This window comes from Lissotriton helveticus, chromosome 11 (assembly GCF_964261635.1).
Source record: "Lissotriton helveticus chromosome 11, aLisHel1.1, whole genome shotgun sequence".
Lineage (NCBI taxonomy): Eukaryota > Metazoa > Chordata > Amphibia > Caudata > Salamandridae > Lissotriton > Lissotriton helveticus.
Genome location: NC_136072.1, coordinates 1,082,564,923 through 1,082,591,822, shown reverse-complemented (window position 1 = coordinate 1,082,591,822; position 26,900 = coordinate 1,082,564,923). Strand labels below are relative to the sequence as shown.

The 26,900-nt window shown below is 44.8% G+C and overlaps 9 non-coding genes across 9 annotated transcripts; all 9 read right to left on the bottom strand.

The window, feature by feature from the left end:
* Positions 1-2,275: 2,275 nt before the first annotated feature.
* Positions 2,276-2,415, bottom strand: LOC144793932 (U4 spliceosomal RNA). Its single transcript, XR_013603380.1, has one exon. It is a non-coding gene; the product is annotated as a U4 spliceosomal RNA (small nuclear RNA).
* Positions 2,416-4,344: 1,929 nt separating this feature from the next.
* Positions 4,345-4,484, bottom strand: LOC144792993 (U4 spliceosomal RNA). The gene has a single exon (XR_013602668.1). It is a non-coding gene; the product is annotated as a U4 spliceosomal RNA (small nuclear RNA).
* A 1,929-nt stretch (positions 4,485-6,413) lies between these two features.
* Positions 6,414-6,553, bottom strand: LOC144793009 (U4 spliceosomal RNA). The gene has a single exon (XR_013602683.1). It is a non-coding gene; the product is annotated as a U4 spliceosomal RNA (small nuclear RNA).
* Positions 6,554-8,482: 1,929 nt separating this feature from the next.
* On the bottom strand, positions 8,483-8,622 carry LOC144793079 (U4 spliceosomal RNA). The gene has a single exon (XR_013602746.1). It is a non-coding gene; the product is annotated as a U4 spliceosomal RNA (small nuclear RNA).
* Positions 8,623-10,551: 1,929 nt separating this feature from the next.
* On the bottom strand, positions 10,552-10,684 carry LOC144793170 (U4 spliceosomal RNA). The gene has a single exon (XR_013602824.1). It is a non-coding gene; the product is annotated as a U4 spliceosomal RNA (small nuclear RNA).
* A 1,929-nt stretch (positions 10,685-12,613) lies between these two features.
* On the bottom strand, positions 12,614-12,753 carry LOC144793891 (U4 spliceosomal RNA). The gene has a single exon (XR_013603343.1). It is a non-coding gene; the product is annotated as a U4 spliceosomal RNA (small nuclear RNA).
* Positions 12,754-14,682: 1,929 nt separating this feature from the next.
* Positions 14,683-14,822, bottom strand: LOC144793059 (U4 spliceosomal RNA). Its single transcript, XR_013602728.1, has one exon. It is a non-coding gene; the product is annotated as a U4 spliceosomal RNA (small nuclear RNA).
* A 1,929-nt stretch (positions 14,823-16,751) lies between these two features.
* LOC144793022 (U4 spliceosomal RNA) lies at positions 16,752-16,891 on the bottom strand. Its single transcript, XR_013602695.1, has one exon. It is a non-coding gene; the product is annotated as a U4 spliceosomal RNA (small nuclear RNA).
* Positions 16,892-18,820: 1,929 nt separating this feature from the next.
* LOC144793744 (U4 spliceosomal RNA) lies at positions 18,821-18,960 on the bottom strand. Its single transcript, XR_013603214.1, has one exon. It is a non-coding gene; the product is annotated as a U4 spliceosomal RNA (small nuclear RNA).
* Between the last annotated feature and the right edge of the window lie 7,940 nt (positions 18,961-26,900).

The following is a 26,900-nucleotide window of genomic DNA, read 5'->3' as shown; positions in this document are numbered from 1 at the left end:
GAAATTGTATGCTAAATAGCTGTACAGGTAAGCAGCACCCTCCCAAGTTATGGATTTGATGCTCAGGCAGATATACCTTCACACAAAGATGAGATCTAGGCTGCTAACCATGGGTTGTGGAAAATATAAGAAGCACAAATTCATAATAGCATCCTCATAGGTCCCACTGTCTTCAAATGTTTACTAGAGAAGGAACGGCAATCAATTTAAAGGAAAATAAATTATAGATACAGGGGCATATTACCAACCAATAGAGATAATTTTTGTCTCTAACTTATTTAGAGACAAAAATTATCGCCGCAAATCGGCGATTTTTATCGCAGATAAACCTTGCTATTAGCAAGGTTTATCGCAAATGCGATAAAAAACGGCCGCAATGCATGAATATCGCTGAAAAGTCAGCGATATTCATGCATTATCGAGCAAATGCTCTTAGCCATGTTATCCACCTCCCATTGGATAACATGGCTAAGAACTGCTCCTGGGCAAGTGTTAGCTTTTGGAGATATTCGCGCTTAGCGCGAATATCTCCAAAAGTTGGTAATAGGAGATAGCGATGTTAGCGACTGTTTTCAGTCGCTAACATCTTGGCACGCCCACTTTGCATGTCATTAGTGATAAATATCATTGACATGCAAAGCGGGGCCCAAGATGGTCACTATCTCCTATTAGCTGTCGCTAACTGGTGTTAGCGACAGCTTGGTAATAGGGAGATAATTTTATCTCCGCTTTCTTGGCTTTTAAAGCCAAAAAAGCGGAGATAAAGCCCCTTGATAATATGCCCCACATTTTTCCATATTCCATAATGCACGTGTGCCATTTCATGGCACTACATAGTTGCATTTGCTGCATTTCATTTTTAGCTTTAGGAGGTACAATATACTGGTTTCCTGGTTTTCAAAACATTTTAGGGGAAGATTCACAAGGACCTGACGCAACTGCATGGATGCATAAGTTTCCTTGAGTCAGTGCTGAATGTCCTTGTGCCACGATGAATGTGCTGTATTTACAATACAGCGCTCCATGGCGCAAGGATTAACAGATGCGTCAGAAATTCTGACGCATCTGTTGGCACAAAAGTGATGCATTGCTGGAAATGCTCATGAAAGTGACGCAAAAAGCCCTGAGTCATAACTTATGCCTGGTCTGTGCAGGCGTAGGGATTTTGACACAGTGAAGGCGTAGAGTGATGTAGTGAAATCTTGTAGATTTCAGTGCATCAGTTCTAGAAGGCTTTTAGCGTGGGAACGCCCACCCTGCATACATTATACCTGACGCAGGTATAATATGATGCGGGACTTTACAATGTGACACATCTCCCTAGATGCGTCACATTGTAAATGGGCCGCAACATTTATGCCGCAGCTGCGTCACAATACAGATTTTTATACTTGCCCTATATATGGCTGTGTGTACGTTGTGTGTCTCCGTCTGCATGCAGCATACAAATGTGCCAGATCTGGTAGCCCAGTTGGGATGATGCAGCCACACAAGAGCTCTTTGCCTGACCTCATTGTCACCAATTCAAATCAGAGAGGATCCATGCAGTCTTTCAAGGCTCTCAGGTGAAAAAATGGGCCCTTGAGCAAGGAAGAAAATAGGCCCCCTTGTTGAAGTTTGAAATATAAAATACCGCAATAATCAGGGTTCAGTGGGTCCCGCAGGTCTGTGGGCGCCAGTGCAACTGCACCTGCTGCACCAACAGAAGTTACGCCCCTGTCATAGAGCTGGGTAACATCAATTACTCAGTGCCACAAAGAGCATTAGAAATAAACTTTACATAATGTCAAACGGCAAAAACAAGAGCTTTGTCAGTTCTTGTTCTGTTTCAAACACTCCATACAATCTGTATGAACCCTCTCCACATTTTCCTACTGATAACAAATGCCTTCGCTCCCAGAAAAAAACTTTCTGGGCGGTTAGTGCACATTTGAATGGGAGATGAGACCTCGGAAGAGCCCAGCCCTGCGCCGGACTGCGAGTCACCTCAGAGAGCAGAAACAAAGCCCGTCCTCTGCCCATCACTGACCCAAGCGAATCCGTGGAGCAAAGATGAGAACAAAGATGAAGAAATAAAAGAATTACGAAAACTCATCAAGGAAAATAAATCCCTATATTACTGCTGTATTTAAAAAGCTGAGAAAACAAAAGAGAACGTAAAGAGTAAACTGAAGCCAAATAGAGTCACCGTTTTGTCCTTGTCACAGATCACAAACCTGCAAGTAAATTGCATTGCAAAAAAACCTATCTTATTTTTTAATTATATATTCTCCAGTCTCCGAAGAGACTGTCAAAAATTGCCATTTCGACTATATTTCAAGTCTCCATGACAGTGTATTGGGTAAAGTTTTCAATAAGCAATAATCGCACCTCGGTTAAACCTCATTGGCTACGATACTGCCACTGCGCAAAGCTAAACAATTTAGTGTGAATTTCATGCACACTTGCCCGAGTACCTCATGTTACAAAGAACATGATTCCTTTTCAAAAGATGTTATCTGTTTATGCATAACTGCTCCTCCACTGCTTCTGATAGGCAATGTAAGACATATAATGGTGTTGTTTTACTAATTTCTATCAGCTCTCTGCCCCAAACCGTCGATAGCCACACGCAGAGAATTATGGGAAATTGTATGCTAAATAGCTGTACAGGTAAGCAGCACCCTCCCAAGTTATGGATTTGATGCTCAGGCAGATATACCTTCACACAAAGATGAGATCTAGGCTGCTAACCATGGGTTGTGGAAAATATAAGAAGCACAAATTCATAATAGCATCCTCATAGGTCCCACTGTCTTCAAATGTTTACTAGAGAAGGAACGGCAATCAATTTAAAGGAAAATAAATTATAGATACATTTTTCCATATTCCATAATGCACGTGTGCCATTTCATGGCACTACATAGTTGCATTTGCTGCATTTCATTTTTAGCTTTAGGGGGTACAATATACTGGTTTCCTGGTTTTCAAAACATTTTAGGGGAAGATTCACAAGGACCTGACGCAACTGCATGGATGCATAAGTTTCCTTGAGTCAGTGCTGAATGTCCTTGTGCCACGATGAATGTGCTGTATTTACAATACAGCGCTCCATGGCGCAAGGATTAACAGATGCGTCAGAAATTCTGACGCATCTGTTGGCACAAAAGTGATGCATTGCTGGAAATGCTCATGAAAGTGACACAAAAAGCCCTGAGTCATAACTTATGCCTGGTCTGTGCAGGCGTAGGGATTTTGACACAGTGAAGGCGTAGAGTGATGTAGTGAAATCTTGTAGATTTCAGTGCATCAGTTCTAGAAGGATTTTAGCGTGGGAACGCCCACCCTGCATACATTATACCTGACGCAGGTATAATGTGATGCGGGACTTCACAATGTGACACATCTCCCTAGATGCGTCACATTGTAAATGGGCCGCAACATTTATGCCGCAGCTGCGTCACAATACAGATTTTTATACTTGCCCTATATATGGCTGTGTGTACGTTGTGTGTCTCCGTCTGCATGCAGCATACAAATGTGCCAGATCTGGTAGCCCAGTTGGGCTGATGCAGCCACACAAGAGCTCTTTGCCTGACCTCATTGTCACCAATTCAAATCAGAAAGGATCCATGCAGTCTTTCAAGGCTCTCAGGTGAAAAAATGGGCCCTAGAGCAAGGAAGAAAATAGGCCCCCTTGTTGAAGTTTGGAATATAAAATACCGCAATAATGAGGGTTCAGTGGGTCCCGCAGGTCTGTGGGCGCCAGTGCAACTGCACCTGCTGCACCAACAGAAGCTACGCCCCTGTCATAGAGCTGGGTAACATCAATTACTCAGTGCCACAAAGAGCATTAGAAATAAACTTTACATAATGTCAAACGGCAAAAACAAGAGCTTTGTCAGTTCTTGTTCTGTTTCAAACACTCCATACAATCTGTATGAACCCTCTCCACATTTTCCTACTGATAACAAATGCCTTCGCTCCCAGAAAAAAACTTTCTGGGCGGTTAGTGCACATTTGAATGGGAGATGAGACCTCGGAAGAGCCCAGCCCTGCGCCGGACTGCGAGTCACCTCAGAGAGCAGAAACAAAGCCCGTCCTCTGCCCATCACTGACCCAAGCGAATCCGTGGAGCAAAGATGAGAACAAAGGGGAAGAAATAAAAGAATAACGAAAACTCATCAAGGAAAATAAATCCCTAAATTACTGCTGTTTTTAAAAAGCTGAGAAAACAAAAGAGAATGTAAAGAGTAAACTGAAGCCAAATAGAGTCACCGTTTTGTCCTTGTCACAGATCACAAACCTGCAAGTAAATTGCATTGCAAAATAAACTATCTTATTTTTTAATTACATATTCTCCAGTCTCCGAAGAGACTGTCAAAAATTGCCATTTCAACTATATTTCAAGTCTCTATGACGGGGTATTGGGTAAAGTTTTCAATAAGCAATAATCACACCTCGGTTAAACCTCATTGGCTACGATACTGCCACTGCGCAACGCTAAACAATTTAGTGTTAATTTCATGCACACTTGCCCTAGTACCTCATGTTACAAAGAACATGATTCCTTTTCAAAAGATGTTATCTGTTTATGCATAACTACTCCTCCACTGCTTCTGATAGGCAATGTAAGACATATAATGGTGTTGTTTTACTAATTTCTATCAGCTCTCTGCCCCAAACCGTCGATAGCCACACGCAGAGAATTATGGGAAATTGTATGCTAAATAGCTGTCCAGGTAAGCAGCACCCTCCCAAGTTATGGATTTGATGCTCAGGCAGATATACCTTCACACAAAGATGAGATCTAGGCTGCTAACCATGGGTTGTGGAAAATATAAGGAGCACAAATTCATAATAGCATCCTCATAGGTCCCACTGTCTTCAAATGTTTACTAGAGAAGGAACGGCAATCAATTTAAAGGAAAATAAATTATAGATACATTTTTCCATATTCCATAATGCACGTCTGCCATTTCATGGCACTACATAGTTGTATTTGCTGCATTTCATTTTTAGCTTTAGGAGGTACAATATACTGGTTTCCTGGTTTTCAAAACATTTTAGGGGAAGATTCACAAGGACCTGACGCAACTGCATGGATGCATAAGTTTCCTTGAGTCAGTGCTGAATGTCCTTGTGCCACGATGAATGTGCTGTATTTACAATACAGCGCTCCATGGTGCAAGGATTAACAGATGCGTCAGAAATTCTGACGCATCTGTTGGCACAAAAGTGATGCATTGCTGGAAATGCTCATGAAAGTGACGCAAAAAGCCCTGAGTCATAACTTATGCCTGGTCTGTGCAGGCGTAGGGATTTTGACACAGTGAAGGCGTAGAGTGATGTAGTGAAATCTTGTAGATTTCAGTGCATCAGTTCTAGAAGGCTTTTAGCGTGGGAACGCCCACCCTGCATACATTATACCTGACGCAGGTATAATATGACGCCGGACTTTACAATGTGACACATCTCCCTAGATGCGTCACATTGTAAATGGGCCGCAACATTTATGCCGCAGCTGCGTCACAATACAGATTTTTATACTTGCGCTATATATGGCTGTGTGTACGTTGTGTGTCTCCGTCTGCATGCAGCATACAAATGTGCCAGATCTGGTAGCCCAGTTGGGCTGATGCAGCCACACAAGAGCTCTTTGCCTGACCTCATTGTCACCAATTCAAATCAGAGAGGATCCATGCAGTCTTTCAAGGCTCTCAGGTGAAAAAATGGGCCCTTGAGCAAGGAAGAAAATAGGCCCCCTTGTTGAAGTTTGGAATATAAAATACCGCAATAATCAGGGTTCAGTGGGTCCCGCAGGTCTGTGGGCGCCAGTGCAACTGCACCTGCTGCACCAACAGAAGCTACGCCCCTGTCATAGAGCTGGGTAACATCAATTACTCAGTGCCACAAAGAGCATTAGAAATAAACTTTACATAATGTCAAACGGCAAAAACAAGAGCTTTGTCAGTTCTTGTTCTGTTTCAAACACTCCATACAATCTGTATGAACCCTCTCCACATTTTCCTACTGATAACAAATGCCTTCGCTCCCAGAAAAAAACTTTCTGGGCGGTTAGTGCACATTTGAATGGGAGATGAGACCTCGGAAGAGCCCAGCCCTGCGCCGGACTGCGAGTCACCTCAGAGAGCAGAAACAAAGCCCGTCCTCTGCCCATCACTGACCCAAGCGAATCCGTGGAGCAAAGATGAGAACAAAGGGGAAGAAATAAAAGAATAACGAAAACTCATCAAGGAAAATAAATCCCTAAATTACTGCTGTTTTTAAAAAGCTGAGAAAACAAAAGAGAATGTAAAGAGTAAACTGAAGCCAAATAGAGTCACCGTTTTGTCCTTGTCACAGATCACAAACCTGCAAGTAAATTGCATTGCAAAATAAACTATCTTATTTTTTAATTACATATTCTCCAGTCTCCGAAGAGACTGTCAAAAATTGCCATTTCAACTATATTTCAAGTCTCCATGACGGGGTATTGGGTAAAGTTTTCAATAAGCAATAATCACACCTCGGTTAAACCTCATTGGCTACGATACTGCCACTGCGAAAAGCTAAACAATTTAGTGTGAATTTCATGCACACTTGCCCTAGTACCTCATGTTACAAAGAACATGATTCCTTTTCAAAAGATGTTATCTGTTTATGCATAACTACTCCTCCACTGCTTCTGATAGGCAATGTAAGACATATAATGGTGTTGTTTTACTAATTTCTATCAGCTCTCTGCCCCAAACCGTCGATAGCCACACGCAGAGAATTATGGGAAATTGTATGCTAAATAGCTGTCCAGGTAAGCAGCACCCTCCCAAGTTATGGATTTGATGCTCAGGCAGATATACCTTCACACAAAGATGAGATCTAGGCTGCTAACCATGGGTTGTGGAAAATATAAGGAGCACAAATTCATAATAGCATCCTCATAGGTCCCACTGTCTTCAAATGTTTACTAGAGAAGGAACGGCAATCAATTTAAAGGAAAATAAATTATAGATACATTTTTCCATATTCCATAATGCACGTCTGCCATTTCATGGCACTACATAGTTGTATTTGCTGCATTTCATTTTTAGCTTTAGGAGGTACAATATACTGGTTTCCTGGTTTTCAAAACATTTTAGGGGAAGATTCACAAGGACCTGACGCAACTGCATGGATGCATAAGTTTCCTTGAGTCAGTGCTGAATGTCCTTGTGCCACGATGAATGTGCTGTATTTACAATACAGCGCTCCATGGCGCAAGAATTAACAGATGCGTCAGAAATTCTGACGCATCTGTTGGCACAAAAGTGACGCATTGCTGGAAATGCTCATGAAAGTGACGCAAAAAGCCCTGAGTCATAACTTATGCCTGGTCTGTGCAGGCGTAGGGATTTTGACACAGTGAAGGCGTAGAGTGATGTAGTGAAATCTTGTAGATTTCAGTGCGTCAGTTCTAGAAGGCTTTTAGCGTGGGAACGCCCACCCTGCATACATTATACCTGACGCAGGTATAATATGATGCGGGACTTTACAATGTGACACATCTCCCTAGATGCGTCACATTGTAAATGGGCCGCAACATTTATGCCGCAGCTGCGTCACAATACAGATTTTTATACTTGCCCTATATATGGCTGTGTGTACGTTGTGTGTCTCCGTCTGCATGCAGCATACAAATGTGCCAGATCTGGTCGCCCAGTTGGGCTGATGCAGCCACACAAGAGCTCTTTGCCTGACCTCATTGTCACCAATTCAAATCAGAGAGGATCCATGCAGTCTTTCAAGGCTCTCAGGTGAAAAAATGGGCCTTAGAGCAAGGAAGAAAATAGGCCCCCTTGTTGAAGTTTGGAATATAAAATACCGCAATAATCAGGGTTCAGTGGGTCCCGCAGGTCTGTGGGCGCCAGTGCAACTGCACCTGCTGCACCAACAGAAGCTACGCCCCTGTCATAGAGCTGGGTAACATCAATTACTCAGTGCCACGAAGAGCATTAGAAATAAACTTTACATAATGTCAAACGGCAAAAACAAGAGCTTTATCAGTTCTTGTTCTGTTTCAAACACTCCATACAATCTGTATGAACCCTCTCCACATTTTCCTACTGATAACAAATGCCTTCGCTCCCAGAAAAAAACTTTCTGGGCGGTTAGTGCACATTTGAATGGGAGATGAGACCTCGGAAGAGCCCAGCCCTGCGCCGGACTGCGAGTCACCTCAGAGAGCAGAAACAAAGCCCGTCCTCTGCCCATCACTGACCCAAGCGAATCCGTGGAGCAAAGATGAGAACAAAGGGGAAGAAATAAAAGAATAACGAAAACTCATCAAGGAAAATAAATCCCTAAATTACTGCTGTATTTAAAAAGCTGAGAAAACAAAAGAGAACGTAAAGAGTAAACTGAAGCCAAATAGAGTCACCGTTTTGTCCTTGTCACAGATCATAAACCTGCAAGTAAATTGCATTGCAAAATAAACTATCTTATTTTTTAATTATATATTCTCCAGTCTCCGAAGAGACTGTCAAAAATTGCCATTTCGACTATATTTCAAGTCTCCATGACGGGGTATTGGGTAAAGTTTTCAATAAACAATAATCGCACCTCGGTTTAATCTCATTGGCTACGATACTGCCACTGCGCAAAGCTAAACAATTTAGTGTGAATTTCATGCACACTTGCCCGAGTACCTCATGTTACAAAGAACATGATTCCTTTTCAAAAGATGTTATCTGTTTATGCATAACTACTCCTCCACTGCTTCTGACAGGCAATGTAAGACATATAATGGTGTTGTTTTACTAATTTCTATCAGCTCTCTGCCCCAAACCGTCGATAGCCACACGCAGAGAATTATGGGAAATTGTATGCTAAATAGCTGTACAGGTAAGCAGCACCCTCCCAAGTTATGGATTTGATGCTCAGGCAGATATACCTTCACACAAAGATGAGATCTAGGCTGCTAACCATGGGTTGTGGAAAATATAAGAAGCACAAATTCATAATAGCATCCTCATAGGTCCCACTGTCTTCAAATGTTTACTAGAGAAGGAACGGCAATCAATTTAAAGGAAAATAAATTATAGATACATTTTTCCATATTCCATAATGCACGTGTGCCATTTCATGGCACTACATAGTTGCATTTGCTGCATTTCATTTTTAGCTTTAGGAGGTACAATATACTGGTTTCCTGGTTTTCAAAACATTTTAGGGGAAGATTCACAAGGACCTGACGCAACTGCATGGATGCATAAGTTTCCTTGAGTCAGTGCTGAATGTCCTTGTGCCACGATGAATGTGCTGTATTTACAATACAGCGCTCCATGGTGCAAGGATTAACAGATGCGTCAGAAATTCTGACGCATCTGTTGGCACAAAAGTGATGCATTGCTGGAAATGCTCATGAAAGTGATGCAAAAAGCCCTGAGTCATAACTTATGCCTGGTCTGTGCAGGCGTAGGGATTTTGACACAGTGAAGGCGTAGAGTGATGTAGTGAAATCTTGTAGATTTCAGTGCATCAGTTCTAGAAGGCTTTTAGCGTGGGAACGCCCACCCTGCATACATTATACCTGACGCAGGTATAATATGACGCGGGACTTTACAATGTGACACATCTCCCTAGATGCGTCACATTGTAAATGGGCCGCAACATTTATGCCGCAGCTGCGTCACAATACAGATTTTTATACTTGCGCTATATATGGCTGTGTGTACGTTGTGTGTCTCCGTCTGCATGCAGCATACAAATGTGCCAGATCTGGTAGCCCAGTTGGGCTGATGCAGCCACACAAGAGCTCTTTGCCTGACCTCATTGTCACCAATTCAAATCAGAGAGGATCCATGCAGTCTTTCAAGGCTCTCAGGTGAAAAAATGGGCCCTTGAGCAAGGAAGAAAATAGGCCCCCTTGTTGAAGTTTGGAATATAAAATACCGCAATAATCAGGGTTCAGTGGGTCCCGCAGGTCTGTGGGCGCCAGTGCAACTGCACCTGCTGCACCAACAGAAGCTACGCCCCTGTCATAGAGCTGGGTAACATCAATTACTCAGTGCCACAAAGAGCATTAGAAATAAACTTTACATAATGTCAAACTGCAAAAACAAGAGCTTTGTCAGTTCTTGTTCTGTTTCAAACACTCCATACAATCTGTATGAACCCTCTCCACATTTTCCTACTGATAACAAATGCCTTCGCTCCCAGAAAAAAACTTTCTGGGCGGTTAGTGCACATTTGAATGGGAGATGAGACCTCGGAAGAGCCCAGCCCTGCGCCGGACTGCGAGTCACCTCAGAGAGCAGAAACAAAGCCCGTCCTCTGCCCATCACTGACCCAAGCGAATCCGTGGAGCAAAGATGAGAACAAAGGGGAAGAAATAAAAGAATAACGAAAACTCATCAAGGAAAATAAATCCCTAAATTACTGCTGTATTTAAAAAGCTGAGAAAACAAAAGAGAACGTAAAGAGTAAACTGAAGCCAACTAGAGTCACCGTTTTGTCCTTGTCACAGATCACAAACCTGCAAGTAAATTGCATTGCAAAGTAAACTATCTTATTTTTTAATTACATATTCTGCAGTCTCCGAAGAGACTGTCAATAATTGCCATTTCGACTATAATTCAAGTCTCCATGACGGGGTATTGGGTAAAGTTGTCAATAATCATGCCTCGGTTAAACCTCATTGGCTATGATACTGCCACTGCGCAAAGCGAAACAATTTAGTGGGAATTTCATGCACACTTGCCCTATTACCTCATGTTACAAAGAACATGATTCCTTTTCAAAAGATGTTATCTGTTTATGCATAACTACTCCTCCACTGCTTCTGATAGGCAATGTAAGACATATAATGGTGTTGTTTTACTAATTTCTATCAGCTCTCTGCCCCAAACCGTCGATAGCCACACGCAGAGAATTATGGGAAATTGTATGCTAAATAGCTGTACAGGTAAGCAGCACCCTCCCAAGTTATGGATTTGATGCTCAGGCAGATATACCTTCACACAAAGATGAGATCTAGGCTGCTAACCATGGGTTGTGGAAAATATAAGAAGCACAAATTCATAATAGCATCCTCATAGGTCCCACTGTCTTCAAATGTTTACTAGAGAAGGAACGGCAATCAATTTAAAGGAAAATAAATTATAGATACATTTTTCCATATTCCATAATGCATGTGTGCCATTTCATGGCACTACATAGTTGCATTTGCTGCATTTCATTTTTAGCTTTAGGAGGTACAATATACTGGTTTCCTGGTTTTCAAAACATTTTAGGGGAAGATTCACAAGGACCTGACGCAACTGCATGGATGCATAAGTTTCCTTGAGTCAGTGCTGAATGTCCTTGTGCCACGATGAATGTGCTGTATTTACAATACAGCGCTCCATGGCGCAAGGATTAACAGATGCGTCAGAAATTCTGACGCATCTGTTGGCACAAAAGTGATGCATTGCTGGAAATGCTCATGAAAGTGACGCAAAAAGCCCTGAGTCATAACTTATGCCTGGTCTGTGCAGGCGTAGGGATTTTGACACAGTGAAGGCGTAGAATGATGTAGTAAAATCTTGTAGATTTCAGTGCATCAGTTCTAGAAGGCTTTTAGCGTGGGAACGCCCACCCGGCATACATTATACCTGACGCAGGTATAATATGATGCGGGACTTTACAATGTGACACATCTCCCTAGATGCGTCACATTGTAAATGGGCCGCAACATTTATGCCGCAGCTGCGTCACAATACAGATTTTTATACTTGCCCTATATATGGCTGTGTGTACGTTGTGTGTCTCCGTCTGCATGCAGCATACAAATGTGCCAGATCTGGTAGCCCAGTTGGGCTGATGCAGCCACACAAGAGCTCTTTGCCTGACCTCATTGTCACCAATTCAAATCAGAGAGGATCCATGCAGTCTTTCAAGGCTCTCAGGTGAAAAAATGGGCCCTTGAGCAAGGAAGAAAATAGGCCCCCTTGTTGAAGTTTGGAATATAAAATACCGCAATAATCAGGGTTCAGTGGGTCCCGCAGGTCTGTGGGCGCCAGTGCAACTGCACCTGCTGCACCAACAGAAGCTACGCCCCTGTCATAGAGCTGGGTAACATCAATTACTCAGTGCCACAAAGAGCATTAGAAATAAACTTTACATAATGTCAAACGGCAAAAACAAGAGCTTTGTCAGTTCTTGTTCTGTTTCAAACACTCCATACAATCTGTATGAACCCTCTCCACATTTTCCTACTGATAACAAATGCCTTCGCTCCCAGAAAAAAACTTTCTGGGTGGTTAGTGCACATTTGAATGGGAGATGAGACCTCGGAAGAGCCCAGCCCTGCGCCGGACTGCGAGTCACTTCAGAGAGCAGAAACAAAGCCCGTCCTCTGCCCATCATTGACCCAAGCGAATCCGTGGAGCAAAGATGAGAACAAAGGGGAAGAAATAAAAGAATAACGAAAACTCATCAAGGAAAATAAATCCCTAAATTACTGCTGTATTTAAAAAGCTGAGAAAACAAAAGAGAATGTAAAGAGTAAACTGAAGCCAAATAGAGTCACCGTTTTGTCCTTGTCACAGATCACAAACCTGCAAGTAAATTGCATTGCAAAATAAACTATCTTATTTTTTAATTACATATTCTCCAGTCTCCGAAGAGACTGTCAAAAATAGCCATTTCGACTATATTTCAAGTCTCCATGACGGGGTATTGGGTAAAGTTTTCAATAAGCAATAATCGCACCTCGGTTAAACCTCATTGGCTACGATACTGCCACTGCGCAAAGCTAAACAATTTAGTGTGAATTTCATGCACACTTGCCCTAGTACCTCATGTTACAAAGAACATGATTCCTTTTCAAAAGATGTTATCTGTTTATGCATAACTACTCCTCCACTGCTTCTGATAGGCAATGTAAGACATATAATGGTGTTGTTTTACTAATTTCTATCAGCTCTCTGCCCCAAACCGTCGATAGCCACACGCAGAGAATTATGGGAAATTGTATGCTAAATAGCTGTCCAGGTAAGCAGCACCCTCCCAAGTTATGGATTTGATGCTCAGGCAGATATACCTTCACACAAAGATGAGATCTAGGCTGCTAACCATGGGTTGTGGAAAATATAAGGAGCACAAATTCATAATAGCATCCTCATAGGTCCCACTGTCTTCAAATGTTTACTAGAGAAGGAACGGCAATCAATTTAAAGGAAAATAAATTATAGATACATTTTTCCATATTCCATAATGCACGTCTGCCATTTCATGGCACTACATAGTTGTATTTGCTGCATTTCATTTTTAGCTTTAGGAGGTACAATATACTGGTTTCCTGGTTTTCAAAACATTTTAGGGGAAGATTCACAAGGACCTGACGCAACTGCATGGATGCATAAGTTTCCTTGAGTCAGTGCTGAATGTCCTTGTGCCACGATGAATGTGCTGTATTTACAATACAGCGCTCCATGGCGCAAGAATTAACAGATGCGTCAGAAATTCTGACGCATCTGTTGGCACAAAAGTGACGCATTGCTGGAAATGCTCATGAAAGTGACGCAAAAAGCCCTGAGTCATAACTTATGCCTGGTCTGTGCAGGCGTAGGGATTTTGACACAGTGAAGGCGTAGAGTGATGTAGTGAAATCTTGTAGATTTCAGTGCGTCAGTTCTAGAAGGCTTTTAGCGTGGGAACGCCCACCCTGCATACATTATACCTGACGCAGGTATAATATGATGCGGGACTTTACAATGTGACACATCTCCCTAGATGCGTCACATTGTAAATGGGCCGCAACATTTATGCCGCAGCTGCGTCACAATACAGATTTTTATACTTGCGCTATATATGGCTGTGTGTACGTTGTGTGTCTCCGTCTGCATGCAGCATACAAATGTGCCAGATCTGGTAGCCCAGTTGGGCTGATGCAGCCACACAAGAGCTCTTTGCCTGACCTCATTGTCACCAATTCAAATCAGAGAGGATCCATGCAGTCTTTCAAGGCTCTCAGGTGAAAAAATGGGCCCTTGAGCAAGGAAGAAAATAGGCCCCCTTGTTGAAGTTTGGAATATAAAATACCGCAATAATCAGGGTTCAGTGGGTCCCGCAGGTCTGTGGGCGCCAGTGCAACTGCACCTGCTGCACCAACAGAAGCTACGCCCCTGTCATAGAGCTGGGTAACATCAATTACTCAGTGCCACAAAGAGCATTAGAAATAAACTTTACATAATGTCAAACTGCAAAAACAAGAGCTTTGTCAGTTCTTGTTCTGTTTCAAACACTCCATACAATCTGTATGAACCCTCTCCACATTTTCCTACTGATAACAAATGCCTTCGCTCCCAGAAAAAAACTTTCTGGGCGGTTAGTGCACATTTGAATGGGAGATGAGACCTCGGAAGAGCCCAGCCCTGCGCCGGACTGCGAGTCACCTCAGAGAGCAGAAACAAAGCCCGTCCTCTGCCCATCACTGACCCAAGCGAATCCGTGGAGCAAAGATGAGAACAAAGGGGAAGAAATAAAAGAATAACGAAAACTCATCAAGGAAAATAAATCCCTAAATTACTGCTGTATTTAAAAAGCTGAGAAAACAAAAGAGAACGTAAAGAGTAAACTGAAGCCAAATAGAGTCACCGTTTTGTCCTTGTCACAGATCACAAACCTGCAAGTAAATTGCATTGCAAAGTAAACTATCTTATTTTTTAATTACATATTCTGCAGTCTCCAAAGAGACTGTCAATAATTGCCATTTCGACTATATTTCAAGTCTCCATGACGGGGTATTGGGTAAAGTTGTCAATAAGCAATAATCATGCCTCGGTTAAACCTCATTGGCTATGATACTGCCACTGCGCAAAGCGAAACAATTTAGTGGGAATTTCATGCACACTTGCCCTATTACCTCATGTTACAAAGAACATGATTCCTTTTCAAAAGATGTTATCTGTTTATGCATAACTACTCCTCCACTGCTTCTGATAGGCAATGTAAGACATATAATGGTGTTGTTTTACTAATTTCTATCAGCTCTCTGCCCCAAACCGTCGATAGCCACACGCAGAGAATTATGGGAAATTGTATGCTAAATAGCTGTACAGGTAAGCAGCACCCTCCCAAGTTATGGATTTGATGCTCAGGCAGATATACCTTCACACAAAGATGAGATCTAGGCTGCTAACCATGGGTTGTGGAAAATATAAGAAGCACAAATTCATAATAGCATCCTCATAGGTCCCACTGTCTTCAAATGTTTACTAGAGAAGGAACGGCAATCAATTTAAAGGAAAATAAATTATAGATACATTTTTCCATATTCCATAATGCACGTCTGCCATTTCATGGCACTACATAGTTGCATTTGCTGCATTTCATTTTTAGCTTTAGGAGGTACAATATACTGGTTTCCTGGTTTTCAAAACATTTTAGGGGTAGATTCACAAGGACCTGACGCAACTGCATGGATGCATAAGTTTCCTTGAGTCAGTGCTGAATGTCCTTGTGCCACGATGAATGTGCTGTATTTACAATACAGCGCTCCATGGCGCAAGAATTAACAGATGCGTCAGAAATTCTGACGCATCTGTTGGCACAAAAGTGACGCATTGCTGGAAATGCTCATGAAAGTGACGCAAAAAGCCCTGAGTCATAACTTATGCCTGGTCTGTGCAGGCGTAGGGATTTTGACACAGTGAAGGCGTAGAGTGATGTAGTGAAATCTTGTAGATTTCAGTGCGTCAGTTCTAGAAGGCTTTTAGCGTGGGAACGCCCACCCTGCATACATTATACCTGACGCAGGTATAATATGATGCGGGACTTTACAATGTGACACATCTCCCTAGATGCGTCACATTGTAAATGGGCCGCAACATTTATGCCGCAGCTGCGTCACAATACAGATTTTTATACTTGCCCTATATATGGCTGTGTGTACGTTGTGTGTCTCCGTCTGCATGCAGCATACAAATGTGCCAGATCTGGTAGCCCAGTTGGGCTGATGCAGCCACACAAGAGCTCTTTGCCTGACCTCATTGTCACCAATTCAAATCAGAAAGGATCCATGCAGTCTTTCAAGGCTCTCAGGTGAAAAAATGGGCCCTAGAGCAAGGAAGAAAATAGGCCCCCTTGTTGAAGTTTGGAATATAAAATACCGCAATAATGAGGGTTCAGTGGGTCCCGCAGGTCTGTGGGCGCCAGTGCAACGGCACCTGCTGCACCAACAGAAGCTACGCCCCTGTCATAGAGCTGGGTAACATCAATTACTCAGTGCCACAAAGAGCATTAGAAATAAACTTTACATAATGTCAAACGGCAAAAACAAGAGCTTTGTCAGTTCTTGTTCTGTTTCAAACACTCCATACAATCTGTATGAACCCTCTCCACATTTTCCTACTGATAACAAATGCCTTCGCTCCCAGAAAAAAACTTTCTGGGCGGTTAGTGCACATTTGAATGGGAGATGAGACCTCGGAAGAGCCCAGCCCTGCGCCGGACTGCGAGTCACCTCAGAGAGCAGAAACAAAGCCCGTCCTCTGCCCATCACTGACCCAAGCGAATCCGTGGAGCAAAGATGAGAACAAAGGGGAAGAAATAAAAGAATAACGAAAACTCATCAAGGAAAATAAATCCCTAAATTACTGCTGTATTTAAAAAGCTGAGAAAACAAAAGAGAATGTAAAGAGTAAACTGAAGCCAAATAGAGTCACCGTTTTGTCCTTGTCACAGATCACAAACCTGCAAGTAAATTGCATTGCAAAATAAACTATCTTATTTTTTAATTACATATTCTCCAGTCTCCGAAGAGACTGTCAAAAATTGCCATTTCAACTATATTTCAAGTCTCCATGACGGGGTATTGGGTAAAGTTTTCAATAAGCAATAATCACACCTCAGTTAAACCTCATTGGCTGCAATACTGCCACTGCGCAAAGCTAAACAATTTAGTGTGAATTTCATGCACACTTGCCCTAGTACCTCATGTTACAAAGAACATGATTCCTTTTCAAAAGATGTTATCTGTTTATGCATAACTACTCCTCCACTGCTTCTGATAGGCAATGTAAGACATATAATGGTGTTGTTTTACTAATTTCTATCAGCTCTCTGCCCCAAACCGTCGATAGCCACACGCAGAGAATTATGGGAAATTGTATGCTAAATAGCTGTCCAGGTAAGCAGCACCCTCCCAAGTTATGGATTTGATGCTCAGGCAGATATACCTTCACACAAAGATGAGATCTAGGCTGCTAACCATGGGTTGTGGAAAATATAAGGAGCACAAATTCATAATAGCATCCTCATAGGTCCCACTGTCTTCAAATGTTTACTAGAGAAGGAACGGCAATCAATTTAAAGGAAAATAAATTATAGATACATTTTTCCATATTCCATAATGCACGTCTGCCATTTCATGGCACTACATAGTTGTATTTGCTGCATTTCATTTTTAGCTTTAGGAGGTACAATATACTGGTTTCCTGGTTTTCAAAACATTTTAGGGGAAGATTCACAAGGACCTGACGCAACTGCATGGATGCATAAGTTTCCTTGAGTCAGTGCTGAATGTCCTTGTGCCACGATGAATGTGCTGTATTTACAATACAGCGCTCCATGGCGCAAGAATTAACAGATGCGTCAGAACTTCTGACGCATCTGTTGGCACAAAAGTGACGCATTGCTGGAAATGCTCATGAAAGTGACGCAAAAAGCCCTGAGTCATAACTTATGCCTGGTCTGTGCAGGCGTAGGGATTTTGACACAGTGAAGGCGTAGAGTGATGTAGTGAAATCTTGTAGATTTCAGTGCGTCAGTTCTAGAAGGCTTTTAGCGTGGGAACGCCCACCCTGCATACATTATACCTGACGCAGGTATAATATGATGCGGGACTTTACAATGTGACACATCTCCCTAGATGCGTCACATTGTAAATGGGCCGCAACATTTATGCCGCAGCTGCGTCACAATACAGATTTTTATACTTGCCCTATATATGGCTGTGTGTACGTTGTGTGTCTCCGTCTGCATGCAGCATACAAATGTGCCAGATCTGGTAGCCCAGTTGGGCTGATGCAGCCACACAAGAGCTCTTTGCCTGACCTCATTGTCACCAATTCAAATCAGAGAGGATCCATGCAGTCTTTCAAGGCTCTCAGGTGAAAAAATGGGCCTTAGAGCAAGGAAGAAAATAGGCCCCCTTGTTGAAGTTTGGAATATAAAATACCGCAATAATCAGGGTTCAGTGGGTCCCGCAGGTCTGTGGGCGCCAGTGCAACTGCACCTGCTGCACCAACAGAAGCTACGCCCCTGTCATAGAGCTGGGTAACATCAATTACTCAGTGCCACGAAGAGCATTAGAAATAAACTTTACATAATGTCAAACGGCAAAAACAAGAGCTTTATCAGTTCTTGTTCTGTTTCAAACACTCCATACAATCTGTATGAACCCTCTCCACATTTTCCTACTGATAACAAATGCCTTCGCTCCCAGAAAAAAACTTTCTGGGCGGTTAGTGCACATTTGAATGGGAGATGAGACCTCGGAAGAGCCCAGCCCTGCGCCGGACTGCGAGTCACCTCAGAGAGCAGAAACAAAGACCGTCCTCTGCCCATCACTGACCCAAGCGAATCCGTGGAGAAAAGATGAGAACAAAGGGGAAGAAATTAAAGAATAACGAAAACTCATCAAGGAAAATAAATCCCTAAATTACTGCTATATTTAAAAAGCTGAGAAAACAAAAGAGAACGTAAAGAGTAAACTGAAGCCAAATAGAGTCACCGTTTTGTCCTTGTCACAGATCACAAACCTACAAGTAAATTGCATTACAAAATAAACTATCTTATTTTTTAATTACATATTCTCCAGTCTCCGAAGAGACTGTCAAAAATTGCCATTTCGACTATATTTCAAGTCTCCATGACAGGGTATTGGGTAAAGTTTTCAATAAGCAATAATCGCGCCTCGGTTAAACCTCATTGGCTACGATACTGCCACTGCGCAAAGCTAAACAATTTAGTGTGAATTTCATGCACACTTGCCCTAGTACCTCATGTTACAAAGAACATGATTCCTTTTCAAAAGATGTTATCTGTTTATGCATAACTACTCCTCCACTGCTTCTGCTAGGCAATGTAAGACATATAATGGTGTTGTTTTACTAATTTCTATCAGCTCTCTGCCCCAAACCGTCGATAGCAACACACAGAGAATTATGGGAAATTGTATGCTAAATAGCTGTCCAGGTAAGCAGCACCCTCCCAAGTTATGGATTTGATGCTCAGGCAGATATACCTTCACACAAAGATGAGATCTAGGCTGCTAACCATGGGTTGTGGAAAATATAAGAAGCACAAATTCATAATAGCATCCTCATAGGTCCCACTGTCTTCAAATGTTTACTAGAGAAGGAACGGCAATCAATTTAAAGGAAAATAAATTATAGATACATTTTTCCATATTCCATAATGCACGTCTGCCATTTCATGGCACTACATAGTTGCATTTGCTGCATTTCATTTTTAGCTTTAGGAGGTACAATATACTGGTTTCCTGGTTTTCAAAACATTTTAGGGGAAGATTCACAAGGACCTGACGCAACTGCATGGATGCATACGTTTCCTTGAGTCAGTGCTGAATGTCCTTGTGCCACGACGAATGTGCTGTATTTACAATACAGCGCTCCATGGCGCAAGAATTAACAGATGCGTCAGAAATTCTGACGCATCTGTTGGCACAAAAGTGACGCATTACTAGAAATGCTCATGAAAGTGACGCAAAAAGCCCTGAGTCATAACTTATGCCTGGTCTGTGGAGGCGTAGGGATTTTGACACAGTGAAGGCGTAGATTGATGTAGTGAAATCTTGTAGATTTCAGTGCGTCAGTTCTAGAAGGCTTTTAGCGTGGGAACGCCCACCCTGCATACATTATACCTGACGTAGGTATAATATGATGCGGGACTTTACAATGTGACACATCTCCCTAGATGCGTCACATTGTAAATGGGCCGCAACATTTATGCCGCAGCTGCGTCACAATACAGATTTTTATACTTGCCCTATATATGGCTGTGTGTACGTTGTGTGTCTCCGTCTGCATGCAGCATACAAATGTGCCAGATCTGGTAGCCCAGTTGGGCTGATGCAGCCACACAAGAGCTCTTTGCCTGACCTCATTGTCACCAATTCAAATCAGAGAGGATCCATGCAGTCTTTCAAGGCTCTCAGGTGAAAAAATGGGCCCTAGAGCAAGGAAGAAAATAGGCCCCCTTGTTGAAGTTTGGAATATAAAATACCGCAATAATCAGGGTTCAGTGGGTCCCGCAGGTCTGTGGGCGCCAGTGCAACTGCACCTGCTGCACCAACAGAAGCTACGCCCCTGTCATAGAGCTGGGTAACATCAATTACTCAGTGCCACAAAGAGCATTAGAAATAAACTTTACATAATGTCAAACGGCAAAAACAAGAGCTTTGTCAGTTCTTTTTTTTTTTTTTTTTATTTTATTTTTTTTTTTTTTTTTAAAAACCTTTATTGGAGTAAGCAAGAAAATACAAGCATGGGCCTACAACCACACGGGCTGGCCGCTAAAGAGGAGTCGAAATACAAGATACCTGCCCGCAGAGGCAACAATCGACCAACAATGCAATACTCCCCACGAAATACAGGACAATACAGATTTTATTTTATATGAAAGAACAAGCACACAACAAGGCGAAAGTATAGTACTGTCAGTCAGCCCAAAGGACGTAAAGGGGGTATAGCAGCAGGAGAACATAAACGGAGCTCCAAGCTCCAAGGAGATCGGGGGGGGGGGGGTGGGGAGGGGCGAGGAGATCAGAGGGGAGAACCGGAAACACCAGCACAACCCCTGTATAAAGGGTTCCAGGAACGCTCGCCTAGGGAGACAGGGTAATCTCAGCAGTGCCTACAAGGGGAGGAGTACAAATGTCGCCACGGTAGTCATTCCATTGACCCCAAACCTTCGTCCACGCCCCGGGTCTGCCCCTGGCCACATAGACAGTCTTCTCACGGAACATGGACCAGTCCATATTATCCTCCCATTTCGAGATGTCAGGGGGCCTAGAGGCCCCCCAGAGTTGCGCGATATCCCGCTTCGCAACCATATAACCCAGGGTGGCCCATCTGGTCTGGGCCACCGAATAGTCGGTGGGTTCCCAAACATTCAAAAGACAGCGACGAGGTTCCGGACGCAAGGACACACCTGTCACCACAGCCATCACTTCAAGCACAGCCGTCCAATAAGCAGCCACCATCGGGCACTCCCAAAGAATATGCAAAAAAGTTGCACTCAAACCACAGCCACGCTTGCATAACCCGTCGGAGGAAAAGCCCATCATCACCAGACGCGGTCCCGTAACGTACACCCGATGAAGGATCTTAAGTTGAACCAGACGGAGACGAGCCGGAATAGCCACCTCCTTCGGGGAGGAGAGGGCCGATTGCCAGTCCTCATCATCAAGTTCCAACCCATCGCCCACCCACGCTTCCCGAAGTCGGACCAGTAGGTCGGCCCGATTATTAATCAACTTTTTATAGATCAGGGAGATAGTGCTATCAGGAAGATGCCCGTCAAGGATACGGTCTTCAAGGGGGGAAGAATCAGGCGGAATCTCACCAGGAGCAAATACCGAAGCAAGGGCGTGTCTGACCTGTAGATAACGAAAGAACTCCCGACCATTCAGGCCATAGTCAGCCTGGAGGGCCTGAAACGACCGCACAGAACCCTTAGAGTACACATCCCCCACCTTACTAATCCCAATCACATCCCAACGGTCGAAACCCTTGGTAGACCAGAGACCGCCCAGACGTTCCGAAGCATAAAGCGGTGTCGCCAACGTCAAGCGATCTTCCCAGCCCAAGCTCACATTCGCAGCGCGCCACACAGTCAAAGCAGTCAATGTAGGTCCCACAAGATGGCGCCCAGCGGAGCGAGAGTAAAGCACTCTGTTAAAATCACCTCCCGGGAGCTGAAGTTTATCCATCTCGAACGCCGGATTACGACCCGGCGAAAACATAACGTGATTGATAGCAGACAGGTGGGAGGCCCAATAATATCTCTTAATGTCGGGGAGCGCCATGCCCCCGTCATACCACGGGATGGAAAGTTTCGCGAGAGCAATGCGCGGACGCCCATCCCAAATAAGCTGTCTCTGAAGACTCTCAATCTCCCGAAAATAGGTCTTAGGGATAGGATCATAAAAGTTCTGGAGAGCGTAGAGAAATCGCGGCAATTACATCATTTTAAACAGGGCCGCCCGACCCAGAGGAGATAAGGGAAGTTTACGCCAGCGGGCAACGTCCAAACGTAGTCTAAGCAACGGGGGAAGGAGATTACGATCAAAGCGAAGGGACGAGTCCAATGTAACAAAAATCCCCAAGTATTTGAAGCCATCCTGGGCCACCTGAATGGGAAGTCTACTCGGCAACGGAGGCAAGACACCAGATAAAACATATACACAGGACTTGGTCCAGTTAATTACAAGGCCCGAGTTAGCACCAAAGGACGCGAGAACGTCAAATAAAACGGATAAAGACTTACGAGGGGAGGTAAGATACAAGAGGATATCGTCCGCATAAAGCGAGACACGGTCTTCAAAGTCCGGGGCCCAACGAATCCCTTTAAGGGACGGTTCCCACCGAAGCCAGGCCGCCAATGGTTCAAGAGCGAGTGCAAACAGCAGCGGAGACAAGGGGCAACCCTGGCGGGTGCCCCTGCCCAAGGAGAAGGGAGCCGACACCCTACCATTCACCACAACTTGCGCCAGAGGTTCCGCGTACAACAATTTAATCCAGCTAATAAACTCGCACCCGAATCCGAATTTCTCAAGAGTCGCCCATAAATAGGGCCACTCCACAGTATCGAAGGCCATAGAGGCATCCAAAGACGCCAAAATGGCCGGTTCCGTCAACAGCCCCGCCCTCGCTATCACGCCGTGAAGGCGACGTAGATTCAAAGCAGTGTTGCGATGCGGGATAAAGCCAGATTGATCCGGATGGACCAGGTCACCAAGAACCGACAGAAGACGGGACGCCAAAAGTTTCGCCAAAACCTTGGGTTCAACATTTAACAGGGATATAGGCCTATATGAGGAACAAAGGTCCCGCGGTTTACCATCTTTGGGGATGACGACTATCGTCGCCAGACGCTGATCGTAGGGAAGGATGTTCCGCTCTCGGGATTCTAAAAACATATCGCGGAGATACGGCGCCATCTTATCGGGACGTAACTTGTACAACTCAATAGGCAACCCGTTCGGGCCCAATGCTTTGCCCGAGCGGAGCGAACGGATAGCAGTAGCTATCTCATCAGCCGTAAAAGGGGAGTCCAAAGCAATACGGTCCAAGTCGGAGACACAGGGCAGAGTTATATCACGCAACAGAAGGCGAGAATCAGCCACATCCCTCACAGACACGGGAGCATACACAACACGGAAGTATTCGGCAAAACGGTCAACAATAGCAATCGGGTCAGTCACATTCTCACCACTCGCAGACTGAATCACGGGCACCACACGATTAACTCTTTCTTTCTTGTCCAACCACGCTAGGAGTTTACCCGCTTTATCACCCACATCATATAACCTGCCTTGTTGTTCTCGAAACATCACCTTTGCAGCGTCCGTGACCAGGGATTTATAGGCAAATTGTTTCAAACCCAGGGCGTGAAGTTTCTCAGGTGTGACACCAGAGTCCAGTTCGTTCTCCAAAGCCGAAATCTCCCCCTCAAGGTCTACCACCTCCCTCTTCCCGGCTTTCTTAGCTTCAACAATCAAGGAAAGGGCCTGTCCACGAATCACCGTTTTAAAAGCTTCCCACAGGGACACAGCCGAAGAGACCGACCCCTCGTTGTCCAGGAAATACGCATCCATGGACTTGAGCAAGAGGCTACGGGTCTCAGGGGAGGAAAGGTACCATGGGTTAATGGGAGCTACTCGGCCCGCTGCCTCCACCCCAACCTCAAAACGAAGCCAGAGCGGCGAGTGGTCAGAGATACCCCTCGGCAAATGCAAAATCTCACTGACCGCCGACGACTGGGCCGCGGGCATCAGGAAATAATCCAGCCGAGACAAACTGCCATGTGCCCCAGAGTGGAATGTGTATTGAAGCTGAGTGGGATGCAACAGTCGCCAGCAGTCCACAAGGCCAAAGGTATCTAGAAACCCACCCAACCACTGCTGAGCAGCCGGAGTATCCCTAGGGGGATGGCGATCGTGAAGGCCGGAAAGCACCGAATTAAAATCACCGGCAAGGAAGAGAGTACTATTAGGGAGATCTAACAAGACGCGGCCCAAATCAGTGAAAGTAGAAGTCTGCAAACCCGGGGGGACATATACATTGAAGAGAGATAAGGTGCGGCCCTCATATCTACCCACCAAGACCGCATACCTCCCTCGGTCATCTTGAATCACCTCATCAATTGCCAGGGGGAGGGAGGTTCGAACAAGGATACCCACACCCCTGGAACCAGAGGTAAACCCCGAGTGTGCCACAAGGCGGTAGCCCCACCTATTCATTGCATAACAAACATTTCCAATCAAATGAGTTTCTTGCAGGAAAACAATGTCCGGTGATAAACGTCGTATACATTTCAAAACCACACTGCGCTTAATACGATCTCCCAGACCGTTAACGTTCCAGGAAACGAATTTTAACCCTCTATCCCCCATCCCATCCACCCGATCCAAGACCCCACGTCCATGAGCACGACATCAGAAACAGCAGCAAACACAGGAGCAATCCGCCTTGAAAACAACACACAGAAAAGAAAGAACTTCCCAACCCCCCTCCCCCAAACTGAAAAGGAACACCCCCCACCCTGCACCCCTGCAAAAAGCTAAAGAGCCACCCCAACCTGCAGTGTGCCTGTCGCCCTAGGACCCCTATTCTACACAAAGACCCCGGAGGAGGAAAGGCCCCCGTTCCACCCGCCCCCCGACCACACCAAGAACTAAAAGGAACAAACTAAAGACAAAATAATTATGCTGTAGAGGAACGCTGGCCAACACTCCTGAAAACGTGTTCAAAGTAAGACATGAGAGCCGAACAGTCAGATCTCCGCACCACCTTCGGCACCACCAGGGTGAGCGGCGGGCTCGGTCTCAGGAGGACGGTCAGGCAAGGAGTCCAGCCAGTCATTAACAACATCTGGTCGATCAAAGAAAAGGGTACGCTCGTTATACTCGACCCGAAGCCTGGTGGGAAAGAGCATAGCATAGCGTAGGCCCCGGTCCCGAAGACGTTTCTTGGCACCACGAAATTCCATCCGTTGTCTCTGAACTTGTTGGGAAAAGTCCGGGTAAAAGTTCACCGTGGCATTTTCAAAGGCCACCGGGCCCTTCACCCGCGAAGCCTGCAGGATAGCGTCCCGGTCTCTATAGTGGAAAAGCTTCGCCACAATAGGTCTCGGCGGGGCTCCCGGCTTACCTTTGCCCCCCGGAACACGATGTGCACGTTCCACTGTGAAAAACTTAGTAAGACCAGAAGGGGCAAGATGGTTCAAGACCAGATCTTCAACCAGGAGATCCACCGAGTGGGGTTCTGGGTTCTCCGGTACACCAACCAGACGGACATTGCAGCGACGTGCCCTATTTTCAAAATCCTCCAGGCGTCGGGTCATGAAGTCGTTCACCCGACGGAGATTCCCAACCTCCGCCTGGAGCTCCGATACGTCCTTCGTGAGGCTGGATGATTTAATGTCCAATGAATGTACCCTTTCATTCGTCTTGCCGAGATCAGCACGAATCAGATTCACTTCAATAGCCACAGTGTCAAGTTTATGGGCCAAGGCCTCGTACTGTAGGCCGATGGATTCCCTCACGCCCGAAATGGCGCCCATAATGTCCTGCAGGGAGGGCTCCGCCGACTCCTCCAAAACTCGATCGGACGCTGTAATAGGACCAGGCAGGGCAGCTCCGGGGGACCCCTTAGAATGGGTATAGCGGTCCATAACATTTGATTGAACCGGAGCTCCGCGCAGAGGTGTTTTCGTCTTGCGCGTCTCCCTGTCCCCTCTGCCCGCCATCTTGAAGACGCGTCACAAGGCGAGCCACCAGGGTCAACGGGCCCGACACCAAATCGCAGGACCAAAGGTTCAAAAAAGGGCACCACACGGGTAGAGGTCGCCAAACCAGCAAATAGTCCACAGGAAGGCCCAACAGCCGATCTGCCTCCAAGTATCAGTCCCTGCACGACACGCACACTGTCGGCCCAAGTCGAAACAGAATCGAAACCGAAACTTAGGAGGGGGACCCACAAGGCTCGTTCTCCTGCCGCTGTTGTTCAATTCCAGGACGGCCACAGAACCGCACCCCGTCCCGGGCGCACCTCAAGGGCGGAGCCCAAAAGTTCAGATCACCATATCTCAGGAATCCAATGTCCAAATCGATTTCTGAAAAGTGCCAGGGTCATCAGCCAAACGTCCTCCACATGAATTCTTGCAGGAAATCAGGATTCAGTCAGGATAAAATGCCGGGAGCGGCGAGGGTCCGGAGAGCGCTGTGCTCAAGCGGCCATCTCGGATGCCCGCCAAGCTCCTCCCCCGCTTTGTCAGTTCTTGTTCTGTTTCAAACACTCCATACAATCTGTATGAACCCTCTCCACATTTTCCTACTGATAACAAATGCCTTCGCTCCCAGAAAAAAACTTTCTGGGCGGTTAGTGCACATTTGAATGGGAGATGAGACCTCGGAATAGCCCAGCCCTGCGCCGGACTGCGAGTCACCTCAGAGAGCAGAAACAAAGCCCGTCCTCTGCCCATCACTGACCCAAGCGAATCCGTGGAGCAAAGATGAGAACAAAGGGGAAGAAATAAAAGAATAACGAAAACTCATCAAGGAAAATAAATCCCTAAATTACTGCTGTATTTAAAAAGCTGAGAAAACAAAAGAGAACGTAAAGAGTAAACTGAAGCCAAATAGAGTCACCGTT